Consider the following 5,742-nt stretch of genomic DNA (forward strand, 5'->3'; position numbering starts at 1 on the left):
GAGTCATACAGATTTCGGTTGGAATCCTGAAACCGGCATTTATTAGCTATGTGACCTCAGGGAATTTATTTAACCTCTTCAAAGAGATACTTAGGCTTACAGAAAAAGGTTTTTTTGTGAGGATTAGATACACAGTCTCTGCAAACACCTTTAGTAATGTCTGAGCCACCGTGGGAGATCTTTGCCTCTGGGTCTCTTTTCCACTCCCCACCAATGGGTGCTCAGTGGGTTCCAGAATGTTTTAAGCTCCCAGCATTCTAGAGGCAATGACATGGTAGGGAACAGATAGAACCAGATACCTGATCTTGGTCTAAAATAATCCTGGATGCTTAAATTGTTTCCTTCTGAATGGAAAAGGCTAGAGTAATGTGGAAACATCATAGGGTGAAGTGGGGGCTGTGGTGGGAAGGTGGGAGGCGGAAGCCTCGGGTATTAGAAAGTAGGACACATCTGGATTAAAAGGCACAAGGAAGGGATCTGGGGACCTGGAGAAGAGCTAGTCTTATATTTTTCTTTTGCAACAGAATGGTCTTATCACTTAAAATCCTATGATGTCATTTCCAGGTGGGTTGTTGCCTCAACTTGCTCAATGAGGTGCAGAGAAAAATGAAATTATGAAATTTATTAGAGCTGATGATTTCAGTAAATAAGAAATTAAGATCATTCCCATTCAGGGGCACCTGGGTCGCTCAGTTGGTTAAGCATCTGCCTTCGGCTCAGATCATGATCCCTGGAATCCAGTCCCACATCGGGCTCCCTGCTCGGCGGAGAGTCTGCTTCTCCCTCTCCTTCTGCCCCTCCCCCCTGCTTGTGCACAGGTGCTCACTTTCTCTCTCTCTCTCAAATAAATAAATAAAATCTTTAAAAAAATTATGTGATTTGTGACTGGTTTAAATAAATGTTCAAAATGCCTAGGAGATGCACTAAAATTCTGTCATAGTCTGTTTGGGCTGCTATAACAAAAATACCATGGGCTGGGTGGCTTAGGCAATAAACATTTACTTCTCACAGTTCTGGAGGCTGGGATGTCCAGACTCAAGGTGCCCGCAGATTGATCCCATGCCTGGTGCAGACCAGCTTCCGGGTTCACAGACAGCCGTCTTCTTGTTGTGCTCTCACGTGGTGGGGGGTTGTGACAGAGCTCAGTGGGTCTCTTTTATAAGGACACTAATCCCATTCATGGGGCTCCACCCTCATGACCTCCTCACTTCCAGCCATCCCCCTGGGGGTTAGGATTTCAACATATGGCAGTGAGGATGACACAGACATTTCTTGCCAGACAGCAAACTGGCAAATTGTGTCACCTTGATCTTCTGTAATTCATCCACAGCTGTGAAAGCTTGGTCTCAGATGGCTGTGTATCAGTGATATTGGTGTATATTTTCACTTTTCTATTCTCAAGGCCATGCTATTTGTTTAAGTAACAACAACAACAATAAGTAAGCTCTGATCAAGGGTTTTATGATACAGAAATACCCTTTTTGAGCCTGATGCCTTAAATTTTAAGCAGAACAGGTTTTCATGAATTTGGCCACCCCGAAGTCTGGATCTTTTACACAAATAGTCAATTTGTCTTGAGAACGGAAAACTTAAAGCTTGATCAGTTAACTGTGGGGCATCACCACAATAAGCATTTAATAATCGACAGGGACCGATGGGGTGTTGGAGTGACAGGTCAGCGCTCACGTTCCTCATTTCAGATCCTTGTGGAATGTCTACTTCAGTCTGACGTTTAACAACGTCAGATGGGACTGTTGTGCCGAGGGAACCCTGAGTGGAGACACCTGACCTCAGTCGAAGGTGACAGGGTGCTCACTGTCTCTGTTCCGCAGGTGAAGGAAAACACACAGTAATGGAAAGAACAGGAAAATGACCTTCTCTCTCTATAGCCAGAGGAGAACATGGAATCAAGGTGAAGTTCGTTAATGTGACATCAACGGGGAAGCCCTTTCCAAATCATCTTAGTGAGTTTATACTCAGCTTTGTTTTCATGCCTCGAGGTGCAATTTGATAGGGTATTTGATACTTTGATTTTCTGAGGCAAGATGACGGCGTCCAGATGATTCTATTTTGGCCATGGGTGGTTGGCTCCTAGGTGTTCCAGCTCATCATCACATTTCATTTCAGGTATTTAATCCAGGACTAACTCAGTTAAAAGTATCAATTACCTAGGGAAATTTTCATAAAGCCCCTTTTGGGTTCTTTAATTCCAGTGTTGGCTAGGGATAAATTTATTTAGCTAGGAATGCTAAATATAGCAGCTTAGTATTAAGTGACAGACATCAGAAGCAGTTTGCTTTGAGATTATCGGTTATTTATTACTATCAGGGAAGTAATGAGAGAACTCCAAGAGATGTCTCAAGGAAGATTTCCTTGTGGGTTTTCCTTTTCTTCTTTACATGCAGATATAGGAAGATTGCGTTGCACAGCCCAATCCCCAGTGTTTCAAATTATTTTTTCAGGGCAGAGTTTCAGGCAAAGATGTCATTTCATTGACTTAGAATCTCCAGACTTTCTTTTCTGGACTCATTTCCTGTTGGTGGGCTAAGAATCATAGCTTACCTTTTCTCCACTTCTACGCATGTGTAAACACTGAGACAAGAGTTATGGGTAAATGGTGGTCACTGTTTTAAATATGGCTTTGCCCAGGGATATTTGCATTTTAGTGGGGTAACCAGACCTTGAGCCAAAGGAATGCAGTTCTAATGGCATAATTTTAAGTATTATTAACAAATGAACCAAGAGGTAAGTTTTGGCAGTAGGGCCAGCTGGCTGTCCCTAAAACCACTCCAAAACGATTTGCCAGGCTAGTCTTAAATTAAAATAAAGTATAGTATTTGCAAAATTTATGATGGCTCAAAAAATCATAGTCGTTCCCAGTTCACGTGGTTCACAGTTATAGTGATTGCAGAGCCATTATTTTGTAGGTCAGACTTTACTTTGTATGTTCAATCTCATTTTTCCTCCTGAGGAGTCTCAAAGTCCAGGAATTCCAATTTTAAAAAATCATAATCAAATTAATTCAATTGCAAAGCCTTAAAATAAAACTGCACCCAAGAAGCAAAAGTTCACTGTCGGATTATGTTTTTCAACTAGGGATTCAGAAAACACTGATATCATAATTAATGTTATTCTAATAATTTGGAAATTTATCTTCATGGTAGATTGAAGCGACTAACAGTTTGCGTCTTTGAGGCCTGATGCCAATTTTTCTAAGAAGTCCACAAATATTTGTTTGAAATCCCCAGATTTGTTAAAAGGAAACATTCTTTCTAGTGGCAGTTAGGTGTGGCCCAGTGCTAGGTTCACACTCAGGGGCTGCCAATGGAAACACAAACTTTTGGAAGCCTTTTGCAAACGGTAGTGATAAGATTATCACTGTTTACTGATTTACTGTTAGTGTGCACTCTTTCCTTCTCCTCGCTCACAGTGCATTTGTGAACAGACACTTGGGGTGGAAATGTGAAAAAAACAAAAGGTCAGAGAAGACTCTACGACGGCACCGTGGAGTGGTGCAGAGCCAAACGGGAGCGACGTCGGACGCGCCGGATCTTCCTCACGGAACCATGTCGAAGCAAGAAGCAGGCGCCAACGCGTCCTCATGGGTCGTTGCTTCCCGGCGAAACTCGGCAGTGTCCCGTGCTCCGGAAAGGACGCCGACGGAGGAGCCGAATCGAAGAGGTCAGGAGGCCGGTAGGGGCGGCAGAGGCGGCGGCTGGAGGAACCCCTCCGGCCTCCAGCAACCTGTGGCCGCTGGCCCCCGAGAACCGCCGCTTTGCTTTGGACTGAATAACATGTGGGTCGGCGCTGTGATCGGTCGTGGAGGGTCAGAAATAAAAGACATCCAAATTACAACAAACACGAAAATACAGATAATAGAAGGTCATTCAGAAGAAGCAGAGGTCAGAATCTTTGGCAACAAGGTGGTGCAGGCGAAGGCCAAAACAGTGATAGATAATCTTGTTAAAAAAGAAGAAAATTACAATTCAAAACTCAGAACTGATATTGTTGCATTCCAACCTTCTGTTGGAAGAGATGTAAAGACAGATAGTAATGTTACAGAGAATCAGCCATTGATTGACTGGGATCAAATTCGAGAAGATGCTTTGAAATGGGGGGGGGGGGGGGAAGTGGGAAGATTTACCACCAATTAAGAAAAACCTTTATGTGGAGTCAGAAGCAACAAGTTCAATGTCACAAGTGCAAGTAGACACTTGGAGGAAAGAAAATTATAATGCGTGATGACTTGAAAGAAGGGGAGAAGCGTTGTATACCCAATCTTACTTGCAAATTTGAGGATGCTTTTCAGTGTTATCCTGAGGTTATGGAAAACATTAAAAAGGCAGGCTTTCAAAAGCCAACACCGATCCAGTCGCAGTCATGGCCGATAGTTTTACAAGGTGTAGATCTTATAGGAGTAGCCCAAACTGGAACCGGGAAAATACTGTCCTACTTAATGCCCGGATTTATACACTTGGATTCACAGCCTGTAATTAGAGGAGAGAGGAATGGACCCGGCGTGTTAGTCCTCACACCTATGTGCGAGTTAGCACTTCAAGTGGAAGCTGAATGTTCTAAGTATTCATATAAAGGCCTCAAAAGTGTGTGTATATATGGCGGTGGAGATAGAAATGGACAAGTACAAGATCTGAAAAAAGGAGTAGATATTATTATTGCAACTCCTGGAAGACTGAATGATCTACAAATGAATAACTTTGTTAACCTCAGAAATGTAACCTACTTGGTTTTAGATGAAGCCGACAAGATGCTAGATATGGGATTTGAACCCCAGATAATGAAGATTTTATTAGATATGCACCCAGACAGGCAGACTATTATGACAAGTGCAACGTGGCCATATGCTGTCGGTCGACTTGCACAGACTTATTTGAAAGAGCCAATGATTGTATATGTTGGTACTTTGGATCTAGTGGCAGTAAGTACTGTGAAACAAAACATAATTGTCACCACCGAAGAAGAGAAACGCTCTCATATCCAAACTTTTCTAGAAAGCATGTCTCCCAAAGACAAAGTCATAGTGTTTGTCAGCAGAAAAGCTGTTGCTGACCAGCTGTCAAGCGACCTGATTCTGTGACACGTAACGGTGGAATCCCTTCATGGTAATAGGGAGCAGAGCGACCGAGAGAGGGCATTAGAAAACTTTAAAACAGGTAAAGTAAGAATATTGATTGCCACCGACTTGGCATCTTGGGGTCTTGATGTCCTTGATATCACACACGTCTATAATTATGATTTCCCCCAGAACATCGAAGAATATGTGCACAGAGTAGGGCGCAATGGAAGAGCAGGGAGAACTGGGATATCTCTTACTCTCCTCACTAGAAATGACTGGAGGGTTGCTGGAGAGTTAATTAATATTCTGGAAAGAGCACAACAGAGTATCCCAGAGGATCTTGTGGCAATGGCCAAGAGGTACGAGGTGAATAAACTGAAAAAAGAAATGGAGAAAAAATTGGGGCAACCCCAAGGAAAACCCTAGAAGTTTTATTATTAATGCCCTTGTTGAAAAGTGGTACCAGCCTCCTGAGAGGAGATCTCAAGATATATGGAAGTATGGGAAACATGCTGGCACTATGAAGAAATAAGTGATTCTTAAAATAATAGTGTTTAAAAATGTAGAATTTGGTATTTTATACTTTCTTTAATAAAATCAAAAGTATTTAAACTTGAGTTAAATTTTTTTTCATGGATATTAAGGAATGTAGCATTATATTTTTTCAC

At 42.3% G+C, this 5,742-nt stretch overlaps 1 pseudogene; it reads left to right on the forward strand.

Moving 5' to 3' along the window:
- The first annotated feature begins 3,566 nt into the window (after positions 1–3,566).
- Positions 3,567–5,515, forward strand: LOC116645399 (annotated as a pseudogene).
- Positions 5,516–5,742: the final 227 nt, after the last annotated feature.

Source organism: Phoca vitulina, unplaced genomic scaffold (assembly GCF_004348235.1).
Source record: "Phoca vitulina isolate PV1807 unplaced genomic scaffold, GSC_HSeal_1.0 scaffold33, whole genome shotgun sequence".
Lineage (NCBI taxonomy): Eukaryota > Metazoa > Chordata > Mammalia > Carnivora > Phocidae > Phoca > Phoca vitulina.